General features: G+C 34.6%; 1 protein-coding gene across 17 annotated transcripts in view; it reads left to right on the forward strand.

The window, feature by feature from the left end:
* The first annotated feature begins 15,166 nt into the window (after positions 1-15,166).
* rho-5 (rhomboid-5) overlaps positions 15,167-17,486 on the forward strand; it is a 1,371,034-nt gene continuing 1,368,714 nt past the window's right edge. For 12 of the 17 annotated variants that reach the window (XM_067758074.1, XM_067758090.1, XM_067758088.1 and 9 more), the window contains exons 1-2: positions 15,189-15,303; positions 15,839-16,153. The gene's annotated coding sequence lies outside the window, so the exon portion shown is untranslated. Of the gene's footprint in view, positions 15,304-15,838; positions 16,154-17,486 lie in introns of those variants that run through there. The other 5 variants (XM_067758085.1, XM_067758087.1, XM_067758076.1 and 2 more) reach the window with 4 other exon arrangements.

The raw sequence follows: 17,486 nt of genomic DNA on the forward strand, positions 1-17,486 counted from the left end.
ATTTGGCTATTTCGTCGCGTCCAGATATAATGCACGCTGTAAGCGTTTTGTCGCAAAGAAACCAAGATCCACATTCTGAACATGAAACTGGTGCAAAACATGTTCTGTGATATTTGTCAAAAACTGTCGACTTAAAATTGCATTACAGTAAAACCAAAAAACTTGTAGAAGGTTTCGCTGATGCTGACTGGGCAAGCAACAACGTAGTTAGAAAATCATATACCGGTTATTCCTTTTTCTTAGCCGGCAGCGCTTTTTCGTGGCAATCCAAAAAGCAAGACGTCACCGCATTGAGTAGCACTGAGACAGAATATATCGCTATAAGTACAGCAGCAAAAGAAGCAGTGTATCTTCGCAGGTTACTTCAAGATATCGGATGTCATGACGAAGATCGAGTTATTTAAGAGGCGATAACATGAGTGCTTTACAAATTTCAAAAAATCCTGTTTTTCATAAGAGAACTAAGCACATAGATATACAGTTTCATTATATTCGAGAAATAGTTGAAAGAAAAGAAATTAATTTACAATATGTTTCCACTAATGAGAATATTCTGAATCTGATATTTTTACTAAAAATTTGCTGAAACAAAAAAAAAATAAGTTTGTAGGAATGCTTGGTCTCCAATAATAACTAATGTCAAATATGAAATGAGACAAATATGCATATAATAAATAAATGTAAGGCGCGATAACCTCCGAAGAGATCTAAGGCCGAGCTTCTCTTCCAATTTGCGTCTTGTTCCTGTTGATTTTCCCTACAAATTGGCCGGAGGGGACCTACATGATTTTATGCCGACTCCGAACGGCATCTGCAAGGCAGATGAGTTTTCACTGAGAGCTTTTCATGGCAGCAATACACCCGGAGCGATTGCCAAACACTGCCGAGGGGCGACCCCGCTTAGAAAAATATTCTTCTAATTGAAAACTGCATTTCTAAAATTTTTGATGTTGCTTTGCCCGGTGTTTGAACCCAGGGCATCCGGTGTGGTAGGAGGAGCGCGCTAACAGCACACCACGGTGGACGCCGTAATATGCATATACTCGTAACTATATATAAGCAACCATTTATGTATATAATATACATGAAATCAAATGTAACGAAAGTCTTTGAGTCCTCATTAAATGTTTCAACAATAAACAGGTGTTTTCTTTATTATACCGGACACTCGCGCAAATAGTCAGATTATTCTAACAGTTTCCAACTCCAGCGGGTTAGGGGTCAGAATATACCCCCGGTAGGTATGCCTTTCGTAAGAGGCGACTAAAATACCAGATTCAAGGGGCTGTGTAGCGCAACCCTTCAGGTTGCCAGCGCAATATATTGCTTCTCCAAACCCAATTGTCAACCTCACCTATCCGCGGCGAATCCTGTTTCACTAACAGACAAGGCTATGGCGACCCTAAGCTCCTCATGGAACTAGGGGGTGGGGAGAGTAACCTTATCGTCACAACAACAACAACAACATGTGTGTCTCCGATAACTCAATAAAAAATTTTGAAAATCAGAATTTTAATATATGGCATATCGAAAAACAGAATAAAAAATACAGAATTTTGAAATACAGAATTACGTATTAAAAATATTGAAAACATACTTTTAAACACAGAGTTTTTAAACAAAATCATATTCTTCCCAGCCCATACCGAAGATAGTGCGAGTCTGTTTAGAAATGTATCGACGTGCCATACGAAAGGTAACACCTTCATATTGTAAACAATTTTGAAAGCCTTAAATTTTTTGTTATACGTCGATATACAAATTTTTCGCGCATAGCCCAAAGCAAATATATGAGTTCAAAGAATACTAGAGCTATTGTCCCCGAAATTATCCCGGAATGACCGTCAAACGACCCTGGAGTGATAACAAAATACGCCTCAACGACCTCGAGGGTGTCCTCCAAATCGTACCGAAATTACTCCCAAATTACCGTGGGAGGATACCGTGCTAGTCCCCAAATCTTTCTGACCCCCGAATGACCCTGAAATTATCCCTTAATTAAAGTTATCCCTCCCGAGGACCCCAAAATCATCTTAGTATTATCCAAGAAACTTCAGAACATCACACGAACTTTTTACGCAAATGGGTATATTTTCAGGCCATTTCAGGTAATTTTTTTTTATTTCTAAATAACTGAATAAAAATTGAAACTTTATTGTTATTCCATTTTTTTCATACATCCATCATGTTGTTTTCCGCCAATTTCCATACAAAATTGGAGAATCTTGCAATCCATTTTTGAGTAATTTCCCGGACAGCTAGAGTATTGAAACTTTGAACACACATCGGAACCCGAAGACAATTTAATTTTGCTAGGTGGTCCAGGGATCGTGAAAATTCTGAAAAATGTCCGATCTTGAAAGTTTTACTTTCGAGTATAAAGGCTCTGTCCGATAAGTCGGAGATTTGAAACTTTGAACGAAGATGTGGGCTTTATAAGGTTGAAATATTAAGGATAAAAGAGTTTTATGGATGGGTCAGGGATCGAGATATTTAAAGGTATTTAAAAGTCCATTGACAACATGTGGAATCTTGTACCCCTGTTTGAGTAAAAGGCGAAAACAAATTTCGCTAGGTGCTCCAGGAATCGAGCTAGATTCTTGAAATTAAGAACCTACTTCAGAACCCTATGACAGTTCAACATGAAAGAAAAAAATTTCGCAGGGGATCGTAAAAATTCAAAAAACAGTCAGAACATGAAATTTTTCTTTTTGTGCTTTCAGGAACTTTCCAGTACACGAAGTATGAATGTTGGAGGCTCCTAGTTCATAACTCATTCCATGAAAAGCTAGCTGATGAAGAAGTGAAATTCAGAAACTAGAACAGCCATCGCCTTGTGCAGATTTTGTAATTTTTCTCTAATATCAATGAAAAAAATAAAATAATATGTATTTGATTAACGAGACAGGCCCATATTGCATTATACATTTATTTTTCTTTTTCTCTAACATCAATATCTAAATTAAAATAAAACAAGTAAGAACGGGACTGTCTTCGGCTGTGCCGAAGACTTCATACCTTTCATGAATGGGGCTGAACAATAATCTTATCCCGTTCGTAATCTCCGAATAATCGGATGTATAAGATAAGAAATATATAGTGAACAGATCTACATACCTTAACGATTTTTAAGATAAATATAAAATAAAAAACGGGTAGGTACTTTGTGTGAGGATGCAAAGTTTCAGGTTTTTTGTGGTCTGCGTGTAAAAACTATGACTACGAATCACGTATTTCAAAAATATATGACGAAAACGTAACTATTTGATGAAATTTGATGAATTTTGAAGATTCTAGCCGTAAAAAAGGGGTCAAAATGACAGTTTATATGAAGTATATAATATATATACGACCGATCTCTATGATTTTTTCAGACAACAATATATGCTATATACGTAAGCATTTTGTGAAATTTGAAGCTTCTAACTGTTAAAATGGGGCAGAAATTGCGCAAAGTTTCTTATCTGAACAATCGGTTGTATGAGATATATACTATGTGTACCACCGATCTCAATGGTTTTTTCAGACATCAATATATGCTATACACGTAAGCAGTTGGTGAAATTTGAAGCTTCTAGCTGTTAAAATGGGGCCGAAATCGTAAAAAAAATATATATATACTATATATATATACTATATATACCATCATATATATATTATATATATCACCGATCTCTATGATTTTTTGACACAACAATACATACTATATACGTAAGCAATCGGTGAAATTTGAAGCTTATAACTGTTAAAATGGGGAAGAAATTGCGCAAAGTTTCTTATCTGAACAATCGGTTGTATGGGATATATACTATATATACCACCGGTATCTATGATTTTCACAGACAACAATATATGCTATACACGTAAGCATTTGGTGAAATTTGAACATATCTAAACGATTTTTAAGATAAATATAAAATAAAAAATAGGTAGGTAATCTGTGTGAGGATGCAAAGCTTCACGTTTTTTGTGGTCTGCATGTAAAAACTATGGCTACGAATCACGTATTTCAAAAATATATGACGTAAACGTAACTATTTGATGAAATTTGATGAATCTTGAAGCTTCTAGCCGTAAAAAAGGGGTCAATATGACAGTTTATATGAAGTATATAATATATATACCACCGATCTCTATGATTTTTTCAGACAACAATATATGCTATATACGAAAGCATTTTCTGAAATTTGAAGCTTCTAACTGTTAAAACGGGGCAGAAATTGCGCAAAGTTTCTTATCTGAACAATCGGTTGTATGAGATATATACTATGTATATCACCGATCTCAATGATTTTTTCAGACATCAATATATGCTATACACGTAAGCAGTTGGTGAAATTTGAAGCTTCTAGCTGTTAAAATGGGGTAGAAATTGCGAAAAGTTTCTTATCTGAACAATCGGTTGTATGAGATATATACTATATATAGAACCGATCTCTATGATTTTTTCAGACAACAATATATGCTATATACGTAAGCAATCAGTGAAATTTGAAGCTTATAGCTGTTAAAATGGGGTAGAAATTGCGAAAAGTTTCTTATCTGAACAATCGGTTGTATGAGATATATACTATATATACAACCGATCTCTATGATTTTTTCAGACAACAATATATGCTATATAAGTAAATATTCGATGAAATTTGAAGCTTCTAGCTATTAAAATGGGGCTAAAATTTGCGAAAATATATATATATATATACTATATATATATACTATATATACCACCATATATATACTATACATACCACCGATCTTTATGATTTTTTCAGACAACAATATATGCTATATACGTAAGCATTCGCTGAAATTTGAAGCCTCTAGCTCTTAAAATAGGGCAGTAATTACGAAAAGTTCCTTATCTGAACAATCGGTTGTGGGGGATATATACTATATATACGACCGATCTCATAAATTTTTTCAGGCAACAATATGTTCAATATACGAAAGTATATGGTGAAGTTTGAAGCTTCAATCTGTTAAATTGGGTAAGATATTACAAAAATCCTCTTTTTCTGAAAAATCGGTAGTATGGAGGATATATGCTATAGTGGTCCGATCCGGTCGGTTCCGACAAATGTCTAATCGGACACCCAAATACACCTGCTCACCAAATTTTATCAAGATATCTCAAAAATTGAGGGACTAGTTTGCATACAAACAGACGGACGGACAGACGGACAGACGGACATGGCTAAAACAACTCAGCTCTTCAACCTGATTATTTCGGTATACTTAATGGTGGGTCTATCTGTTTTCCTTTAAGGACTTACAATTTTCGGTTTCGTGACGAAATTAATATACCATTTCATTTTCATGAAAGGTATAAAAACGGGTAGGTACTTTGTGTGAGGATGCAAAGTTTCAGGTTTTTTGTGGTCTGCGTGTAAAAACTATGACTACGAATCACGTATTTCAAAAATATATGACGAAAACGTAACTATTTGATGAAATTTGATGAATTTTGAAGATTCTAGCCGTAAAAAAGGGGTCAAAATGACAGTTTATATGAAGTATATAATATATATACGACCGATCTCTATGATTTTTTCAGACAACAATATATGCTATATACGTAAGCATTTTGTGAAATTTGAAGCTTCTAACTGTTAAAATGGGGCAGAAATTGCGCAAAGTTTCTTATCTGAACAATCGGTTGTATGAGATATATACTATGTGTACCACCGATCTCAATGATTTTTTCAGACATCAATATATGCTATACACGTAAGCAGTTGGTGAAATTTGAAGCTTCTAGCTGTTAAAATGGGGCCGAAATCGTAAAAAAAATATATATATACTATATATATATACTATATATACCACCATATATATATTATATATATCACCGATCTCTATGATTTTTTGACACAACAATACATACTATATACGTAAGCAATCGGTGAAATTTGAAGCTTATAACTGTTAAAATGGGGAAGAAATTGTGCAAAGTTTCTTATCTGAACAATCGGTTGTATGGGATATATACTATATATACCACGGGTATCTATGATTTTCTCAGACAACAATATATGCTATACACGTAAGCATTTGGTGAAATTTGAACATATCTAAACGATTTTTAAGATAAATATAAAATAAAAAATAGGTAGGTAATCTGTGTGAGGATGCAAAGCTTCACGTTTTTTGTGGTCTGCATGTAAAAACTATGGCTACGAATCACGTATTTCAAAAATATATGACGTAAACGTAACTATTTGATGAAATTTGATGAATCTTGAAGCTTCTAGCCGTAAAAAAGGGGTCAATATGACAGTTTATATGAAGTATATAATATATATACCACCGATCTCTATGATTTTTTCAGACAACAATATATGCTATATACGAAAGCATCTTGTGAAATTTGAAGCTTCTAACTGTTAAAACGGGGCAGAAATTGCGCAAAGTTTCTTATCTGAACAATCGGTTGTATGAGATATATACTATGTATATCACCGATCTCAATGATTTTTTCAGACATCAATATATGCTATACACGTAAGCAGTTGGTGAAATTTGAAGCTTCTAGCTGTTAAAATGGGGTAGAAATTGCGAAAAGTTTCTTATCTGAACAATCGGTTGTATGAGATATATACTATATATAGAACCGATCTCTATGATTTTTTCAGACAACAATATATGCTATATACGTAAGCAATCAGTGAAATTTGAAGCTTATAGCTGTTAAAATGGGGTAGAAATTGCGAAAAGTTTCTTATCTGAACAATCGGTTGTATGAGATATATACTATATATACAACCGATCTCTATGATTTTTTCAGACAACAATATATGCTATATACGTAAGCAATCGGTGAAATTTGAAGCTTATAGCTGTTAAAATGGGGTAGAAATTGCGAAAAGTTTCTTATCTGAACAATCGGTTGTATGAGATATATAATATATATACAACCGATCTCTATGATTTTTTCAGACAACAATATATGCTATATACGTAAGCAATCGGTGAAATTTGAAGCTTATAGCTGTTAAAATGGGGTAGAAATTGCGAAAAGTTTCTTATCTGAACAATCGGTTGTATGAGATATATACTATATATACAACCGATATCTATGATTTTTTCAGACAACAATATATGCTATATACGTAAGCAATCAGTGAAATTTGAAGCTTATAGCTGTTAAAATGGGGTAGAAATTGCGAAAAGTTTCTTATCTGAACAATCGGTTGTATGAGATATATACTATATATACAACCGATCTCTATGATTTTTTCAGACAACAATATATGCTATATACGTAAGCAATCAGTGAAATTTGAAGCTTATAGCTGTTAAAATGGGGTAGAAATTGCGAAACAATATATGCTATATACGTAAGCAATCGGTGAAATTTGAAGCTTATAGCTGTTAAAATGGGGTAGAAATTGCGAAAAGTTTCTTATCTGAACAATCGGTTGTATGAGATATATAATATATATACAACCGATCTCTATGATTTTTTCAGACAACAATATATGCTATATAAGTAAATATTCGGTGAAATTTGAAGCTTCAAGCTATTAAAATGGGGCTAAAATTTGCGAAAATATATATATATATATACTATATATATATACTATATATACCACCATATATATACTATATATACCACCGATCTTTATGATTTTTTCAGACAACAATATATGCTATATACGTAAGTATTCGCTGAAATTTGAAGCCTCCAGCTCTTAAAATAGGGCAGTAATTACGAAAAGTTCCTTATCTGAACAATCGGTTGTGGGGGATATATACTATATATACGACCGATCTTATACATTTTTTCAGGCAACAATATGTTCAATATACGAAAGTATATGGTGAAGTTTGAAGCTTCAATCTGTTAAATTGGGTAAGATATTACAAAAATCCTCTTTTTCTGAAAAATCGGTCGTATGGAGGATATATGCTATAGTGGTCCGATCCGGTCGGTTCCGACAAATGTCTAATCGGACACCCAAATACACCTGCTCACCAAATTTTATCAAGATATCTCAAAAATTGAGGGACTAGTTTGCATACAAACAGACAGACGGACAGACGGACAGACGGACATGGCTAAAACAACTCAGCTCTTCAACCTGATTATTTCGGTATACTTAATGGTGGGTCTATCTATTTTCCTTTACGGACTTACAATTTTCGGTTTCGTGACGAAATTAATATACCATTTCATTTTCATGAAAGGTATAATGAAATAAAATAAATAAAATTAATTATAAATTAAAAAAAAAACACAAGACAAAATGAAATAAAATGAATAATAATAAACTAAAACAAAATATAATAAATTGAGATAAAACAAAATAAAAGAAATAGAAGGGGAAGGAGAAAAAAGAAAAGAAAAAAATAGAAAAGAAAAGAATGTAAGAGGAAGAAAATAAGATGAAAATAAAGTGTAGGGGTTGAGTTTCATCCACTGTTGCATTAAATAAGTATTTACCGGATTAATTTCTTAAGATGTATAGATTTGTTAATATAATGCAAAAGTACATTTTGCGGTTGCTTATAAATACGACTAAGATCAAAATATGCGTAAATGCTGAAAAATCGTACATTGAAAATGTGTCTCGGTTAAGATTCAAAAAGTGCGTATTTTTGGAAAAATTTGACATTATTCGTATTAATGAAAATATAGCAATGATGCAATTTCGTCTTGCTTTGTCTGTTACGCACTTATAAATTGTAATATTTGCTGTAATTTGTTGGAAATAAATTGGTAATTAATTTTTAATATGTGGCAACACTCCCCATCACTATTTTCTTCACCCATCTCTCTCACATATTTTCTCATACCAAACTGTTCTTCTTCCAATGTACATTCTAGCAGTCTATTGAAATAAATCAACTAAACAGGTTATGTGCCCAGAGCACGTAAGCAGCGTAAAAAGTGAAAATTAAAATAGTTAGCGCGTTTAAGGTTTAACCGTTCGCTGTGTGTCGGTATAAAAGTAATATATTTAAAAGACTATTTTGAGTTATTGTGCTGTGTGTCGGTACATTAAAAAAGTTGAATTAAAAAACATGAAAATGACTTCGCTTTTTCAAATTGAAAAATTGGATGATGCCAATTACGCGTCATGGTCAGTTCAAATGAAAAGCGTGCTAGTACACTCTGATTTGTGGGGAGTTGTGTGTGGTCGCGAAAAGAAATCTGATGAAATGACCAGTGAACAAAAAGCGGCATTTGATATAAAAAATGAAAAAGCAATGGCATCAATATTGCTATGTGTAAAGCCAACACAAATTAACCATGTGAAGAACATAGAAGTCGCAATGGTAGCATGGGATAAACTGCGTAATATCCATCAGCCACAAGGGCCTGCGCGAAAAGTTTTGTTGTTTAAAAGTTTGTTGCGTCTTAGTATGTCAGATGGTACTCCAGTGGCAAATCACGTAAACGAGTTTTGCAAAATTAAAGAAAGTCTTGCAGACATAGGTGTAATAATCCCAGACGAAATTTTAGTTATAATTTTGTTAGCAGGTTTGCCTGCGCAATATGAAAATTTTGTTGTAGCAATGGAGACCCGTGATGAGTTGCCTACATACAGTGAAAATTAAATTGTTAGAAGAAGGCGCGCGGCAGTGTGATAATGATGTTAAAAACGAAAAAGGGACAGAAGCGTTAATGCAAGCACGTTCATACAAAACTACAAACTTCAACAAAACGGTAAAAAATGCTTCAAGCAGTGGTAATGGTTCGGGTAACAAAGGCAATAAAAACAACAAAAACGTGAAGTGTTTCAATTGCGGTAAACGAGGACATTTCGCTGCTACATGCAATGGCAAGAAAACTGAGTGTCGAAAAGAGAACGATGATCGTTCATGTTTTATGTTAAGCGCAAAACCACCACCAAATACGAGAATTAATACAAATGTCTGGTGCGTAGATAGCGGCGCCACGTCGCATTTATGTTGTGTGCGCAGTTCATTTAAAAACTATCAAGAATGTTGTGAAAATATTTGGTTGGCAGGCGCCAATTGTATAAACGCTGTTGGTCGTGGCGACGTTGACCTAGACGGTACAACAATAACATTAAAAAATGTCTTGTATGTGCCAACACTACAAAGTAATTTTATATCTGTGAGCAAAGCCATAGAGAGCGGCAATGCAGTGATATTTGAGCGTAATTCTGTTGAAATCAAAAACAACAAAAACTGTGTGCTGTTAAAAGCGTTCAATATTAACGGACTATTTCTATATGAGGGTGGGACAAATAAGTGTTTTAGTGCGGTGGTACAAAAAGATGCCGCAAGTAATTTGTTCAAATGGCACAATCGATATGGACATGTAAATTTTAATTGTTTGAAAGACATGGCAAATAAAAAAGCAGTCTTAGGGCTACAGCTTTGTAAAATACCAAACGAAATTGTATGTGAGACGTGTGCGAAATCAAAAATATGCGCAAAGCCATTTGCACAAGCATCAAAAACGCGTGCAAAAGAGTTACTTGGTGTTGTGCATAGCGATGTTTGCGGTCCTATTAACTGTGCATCTATTGGCGGTTCGAGGTATTTTGTCACATTTATTGATGACAGGTCGCGTTATATGAGCGTGTACTTCTTAAAATCCAAAGATAAAGTTTTTGAAGAATTTAAAGAGTACAAGACAATGAGCGAAAATCAAACTGGCTGTAAAATTAAACAGTTGAGAAGCGACAATGGGCGCGAATATGTATCAAATGTGTTTGATGTATTTTTAAAACAAAATGGCATTCAACGGCAATTGACCGTACCTTACACTCCGCAACAAAACGGGGTAGCAGAACATGCCAACAGAACTTTGGTAGAGATGGCCAGGGCCATGCTAAATTATGCAAAACTTGGTGAGCATTTTTGGGCGGAAGCAATACGAACTGCCGTATATCTTCGTAATCGTACTATAACAAAAATACTCAATGATAAAACGCCATATGAATTGTGGGTAGGTACAAAGCCTAGTGTTTTCCATCTAAGAGTTTTTGGTTCATTGGCAGTGGCACTTGATAAAAAGCAGTCGCGAAAGTTTCGAGCAAAAGGTAAAGAATACATAATGATAGGTTATTCTGAAACCAGCAAAGGTTATCGTTTGTATAATCCAGAAAATCGTAAAGTCATTGTATGTCGTGATGTTGTATTCATTGATTTTTGGGACAACCGTGACGAAGATGTGGTATTGTACACAAATGACGCACATGCAGATAAAGTAAGTGTAGAATCACATACAAATAGCGTAAATTTTCCACAAAATGTAGCAAATGAGGAAAATAATTTTATTGAATCTGTTGAGACAGAATCTGACACCCACAACAACAATGTAGATGAATGTATGCCGGTTATTGGTCGTGGTAGGCCAAGGTTGTTACGTACAGGTACAGTGGGGCGTCCACGTAAGCAATATAATGTCTTAAATGTTTTATGTGAAGACACAGCAGCAACTCCTAGTAGCCTGAGAGAGGCATTCGAGAGTGTTTATTCTGACGAATGGAAGGCTGCAATGGAGAAGGAGTATGCGTCACTAGTTAAAAATGATACGTGGTCACTTGTTGATTTACCACAAGGCCAAAAAAATTGTTGGATGTAAATGGGTGTATACGATTAAACGCGATAAAGCAGGTGACATCAAACAATTTAAAGCGCGTTTGGTGGCAAAAGGCTGCAGTCAACGATATGGGGTTAACTATTTAGAAACCTTTTCACCAGTTGTTAGGTATGCAAATATACGGTTGGTGATTGCACTAGCGGTAGAGCACAGGCTTTACATGCATCAAATGGATGTTTCGTCAGCGTATCTGAACAGCGAGTTGCATGATGAAGTATATATGCAGCAGCCAGAAGGTTTTGTCAACAGTAAGCATCCAAATCGTGTATTAAAATTAAAGAAATCTTTATATGGCTTAAAGCAAAGTGGCAGGGAATGGAATACGAAATTAGATTCTGTTCTTAAAGAAATGGGGTTTGAACCATGTCCCAGCGAACCATGTATATATACAAAACATAGAGCAAATATAATCAATATCATAGCGGTTTATGTTGATGATCTTATCATTGCGAGTTCGTGTATGTCCGAATTGTCTCACATCAAGACGGGAATTGCAAGCAAATTCAAGGTTGTAGATGGTGGTGTGCTATCACATTTCTTGGGTATAGAAATACAACGTGACGGTGAGCTTGGCGACGTAACACTTTGTCAAAACCAGTACATACTAAATCTGTTAAAAGACTATAAAATGGAATTGTCCAGAGATGTTGCAACGCCACTGGATGCTGGTTTTAATGTTCACTGCGAGAAGGAGCAATGTCGAAAGGTTGATAAAACTGCATATCAGTCAATCGTAGGTGCATTAATGTATTTGGCGATCTCAACACGTCCTGACATTTTACACTCCGTTTGTAAGTTATCACAAAGAAATACTAACCCACATACTGAGCATGAAGCGGGAGTAAAGCACTTACTGCGTTATTTGCGTAAAACGGCTGATAACAAACTTCACTATACAAGAACTGGAAGACCTATAGAGGGTTTCGCAGATGCTGATTGGGGAAGTGATGCATCAGATCGAAAGTCATATTCGGGCTACGCTTTTGTAGCAGCAGGTGGCGTGTTTTCTTGGGTGTGCAAAAAGCAAAGCGTCGTGGCACTCAGCAGCACAGAGGCTGAGTACATAGCGTTATCATCAGCAGCGAAAGAATCTGTATATATTAGCAAACTTTTAGCGGAAATGGGTTTCATCCAGAATGGTCCAATGATTATCAACAACGACAATTTAAGTTCGCAATGCCTCGTCAAGAATCCGACATATCATGCTCGTAGTAAACATATCGACATCAAATATCATCACATCAGGCAAATGTATACCAGAAAAGAAATTGATTATATACAAACCGATAATATGATGTCAGATATATTAACTAAAAATTTGCAAAAAGTTAAGCATATGAAATTTACAAGAGATATGGGTATATATTAAAATACTAATGTAAAGTGTTGAGAAGGAGTGTTGGAAATAAATTGGTAATTAATTTTTAATATGTGGCAACACTCCCCATCACTATTTTCTTCACCCATCTCTCTCACATATTTTCTCATACCAAACTGTTCTTCTTCCAATGTACATTCTAGCAGTCTATTGAAATAAATCAACTAAACATAATTATTTGCAAGCAACTTTTAAATGATCGACCAAGTGTCTAATATTCAACTATCTAATTATTTTCATCAACTTCACAACACGGTTCTTAATTATCAAAATATCTAAAAAAAACATACGTGACAGTGTAGAAAAAGCAAAAGCCAACAAAAAAAGTTAAGTAAACTACGAAATAAAGATAAATAATTGCCAACGATGCAGTTGTGGACCAACTCGTGCCAATGTTTACAAGTGAGTAGCACTTGGTTGTTAAAGTGCTCAATATAAAGTGTCAAATCGTGTTCCGAAGAACTAAAAAGTGAAAATGAGCACTAAATTACAAATTACAAACATGTCGCCTCAGCACGTGCTTAAGTTAGTCCTGGCGAGCAAACTAGCGTCTAACAAGTTAAGTTGTTTTTCCTTATGCCGAAAAGTTAATATTTTTTTTATGTAATTTTTGTAAAAAATTTTTTTGGTTTTGTTTTTTTTTCTGTCATGTTTATTAGAAATTTCCAGCTCTTTCCTACGCCCCATTCACAATAGCACTGATTTTGTGCTTTGAAACGCTTCACAACCCTGGACATCTGGTTGTTTGAGCGCGTTCAGCTCAAGTGGGTACCTTATTTTTTGTTGTTTCTTCCCATGTAATTTTATAACCTACCAAGTGTTCTTTTCAGGGTTGCTTGCAATAGATTATTCTATTAATCTTACTAAAAGGGGTAGGATTTTATATAAGGTGCTACGATTTTCAAACTTTTGTCGATTTGTAGGGGTAGGTAGAGGGGGTCCTAAAAATCACCAAAATGGAATCCGAAGCTCTATGAAAGTCTTAGATTATGATATATAAGCTTTTAAATTTCCAAATTTAATAACATTGCAACTTAAGTCCTACACCTAAAATTCGGATCGCACATGTCGATAGCATTACCAAAAGACGCGTATTTTCGTCAGGATTCAAAATCCAAAAAAAAAAAAATTATATTTTTTAACTCGCTTAAAAGTTATTCGAGAAAAACCGGTCGGTACTATTGTCGCTTTTTTCGTTGTCGCAATTAAACAAACGAAAACATATGAAGGTGGTGAATAGTGTTGCCAGGTCCGCAACAATAAAAGTTACTTGTGTTTTTCTATGGGTAGAACATTATAAGGTGGTGGCAGGTCGACATAAATGCAAACAAACATACACTATCAATATATTTTGTTTTTGTAATTCTCTGATTAGTTTTTAGTCTAATAATATTTGGGGTGTAGACATTGGTCGGGTTTAAACTCAGATTCAACTGCATGCATAAAATTGCTTGCAAATAATTGATTCACTCTCTGTTTTGACCAATAAAATGTCACTAAAAATTAACTTTTCTCCTCTTATCTTCTCTCTTGTTGTTTCTTCTCTTCTCTTGTACTCTCTTCCCTTCTCTTATTTTCTCTTCTCCCATCCTCTCTCCTCTCCTTTTATTTTCTTTTCTCTTTATTTCACTTCTCTTTCGCCTGCGGCGCTTTTATTCAACAAATAAAAAATTTTTTTCTTTAATTTTCTAATAAAAAATATGATTTATATTCTTGTTCATATATTTTCGTTTGTTTAATAGCAACAACGAAAAAAGCGACAATAGTACCGACCGGTTTATTCTGCTTTTGGATTCTGAATCTTGACGAAAATACTCGTCTTTGGGTACCACTTTCCACATGTGCAATCCGCAAATTTTAGGTGCAAAACTTAAGTTGTAATATTACCAATTGGAATTGAAAAGTTTTTTTTCTCATAAATTAAGAGTTTCCTAGAGTTCCCGATGATATTTTTGTGATTTTAAGGACCCCCGCTACCCCTCAAAAGAAAAAAAATTGGAAAATCGTGGCACCTTATTTAAAATATTCCCCTAATATACTAAACCATTCAGTTTCTGGTTGCTTCATTAAACATGGTAGCGAAACAAACATAATTGTTTTGTTATGTTTATTTTCGCACTCCAAAGTATCTCATTTTTCCACCCCTTTATAGGAATGTTAACATCAACAAGGCAAGTAGGAATATCGAGTAATCTATCGAAAAATGGCTGTAAGGGTTGTTTAAGGGATGTTCGATGTATGCTGGCATTTGCCTTTTAATAAAGTAACTCTCACATTGGCAAAGTTTGTTGGCTTACATAAATTTATATTCAGTAAGAATTTCATAAGGGAATAATATGATTTGGTAATTCTTTACTTTAGCTCACAACTGCTAAAACTCGTCTAAAAATATCGGGAGTGGTGTCAAAAGACGCGTTTTGATCCCAGGACCACGAATCCGAAAGCGGAAAATTTTATTTCTGTCAAAAGATATTTCCATAAAACCGAAAAATGGCCCCGGAGCGCTCCAAAACGGGGGGTGGGATCCCTAGTATTTTTGCGCAGAACACCTTTCTGCATTGGCGGCCTTCGACCGCGCTTATAAAAAATTACCCTGGGTGGGTCCAGCACCGGTTTGGAGACCAAAACTATATACGCGCAAAATATTTTTACCCACAGTTTTTCTTGTGGGTACGACAAAACCATCAAAATTACAACAACCACATAAAAATTTTCAATTTTGTTTGCAAATATCTCCGAAAAGAAATAAAATTTCCAACTTCCGGATTCGTGATCCTGGGTTCATAACGCGTCTTTTGACACCTCTCCCGATAAATTTGGACGAATTTTAGCAGTTGTGAGCTAAAGTAAAGAATTACCTATGATTTAAATATATCTAGAAGCAACATATAAATATTATGAAAATTAAAGTAAAAAAAATAAGTAGCAAAGTAAGCTTCTGCTTCAACGAAACCGAACATACGTACGTAAACAAAATGATGGAAAAGTAGTTAGCCAAATGAGTTTTAAAAGACAATGAATTTCTATCATAACCAATTATAATAAGACTATTACATGCACGACAAACTATTTGATTCTATACTGATATTTTATTACGTCGATATCAACTAACTAGGCAAAAGAAAGGTTGCAGCTTATTGGAAATTATGCAGGCCCTATAGCCATAAAGTTACTATCGTCATATTTCGGTTATGGTAAGTGTGTATATTGGTATTAAAAATATTTATATGGACAGAAGTCTTACAAAACTAATCGAAGTAGGGGTGCTCCCACCTCCAAAAAATGTGTGAAAAAGTAAAACAGAGAAATCTTCGTGCTAGCTTTATACATAAATATACATTTTAATACGGAAACATCATTGACTTCACATATTCAGGGTGCTCTAGAGTTACAACAGGTTATCGTTTGAACCCAGAGTTAACCTAAAATGAGGGTTAAAAATATAAATCGGGAGCGTCTCTAAATTCTGTATTTCAAAATTATGTTTGGGGTGAAAGTTCTGGAGAAATTTGTAAAATATCCTCTACAGCCTAACTATTTAGTTTAAAATTCAAAAGCCAAACTACCCACCAAAAATTTTTTTGATTGGTTACAATTTTGTGGGCGTTTTCATACTGGTAGTGTTTGAATAGTTCATATGCTACACCATTTCCAGTTGTATTTTAGAAAGCGTAAGTTGGATTTTAGAATATTCAATTGGCTTAAGCGTCAATTGGATTTCAGAATTGTCAGTTGGATTTTGGGTATTGGAATTGCCAATTGGATTTTAGAAAACGTCAATTGCATTTTAGAAAACGTAAATTAGATTTTAGAACACTGAAAATTGTTAAGCTGGACTTTGGAAAGCGTCACTTGGATTTTAGAATTGGCAGTTGGATATTAGAAAGCGTCAATTGATTTTAGAAACCGTCAATTGAATTTTAGAGTAGTCAATGAAACATAGAAAGCGTCAATTGGATTTTAGAAAACGCAATCTGGATTTTAGAATTTTTTTCAACATAAATATAATATTATTGATAACGGCGTAGCACAAATGTAATATAACAAAAAGACGATCATGAACATTGAAAAGCAGTTGAAATTTGTATTTACAATGTGGGTATACACATATATATACGAAATAATACAAGACATTTATTCACCAACCCTCATTTCTTCTCTGGCAATGGCATCCACATAGAAATTTGCTCTGTGCTGTAGTGCTCTTGCACAATCTCCTCCGGTTACTGTAGCCTTAGCGTCATTTATTAGTTTTTCAAAATATTGCAGTCGTTGCTCGTATACCCCGGAGCCTACTGTTACAGGAATTTCCATGTGTCTTTTTACGTAGCTTTTTACTTTAGCCCATATATTCTCGATGGGGTTTAGCATGGTTTGGACCTTCCACTCCAATGTTCCTCGATGACAGCTCCGAAGCGCGAGTGGCATGGCGCGTTGTCGCATACAACGACCAAGTCACTGAGACTATTGCGTTGTTGCTCCCAATTGTCAAGCATATTTTTTGCGCATTCAGCACAGGTAGATGCG

This window comes from Eurosta solidaginis, chromosome X, assembly GCF_040869045.1.
Source record: "Eurosta solidaginis isolate ZX-2024a chromosome X, ASM4086904v1, whole genome shotgun sequence".
NCBI classification, from domain to species: Eukaryota; Metazoa; Arthropoda; class Insecta; order Diptera; family Tephritidae; genus Eurosta; species Eurosta solidaginis.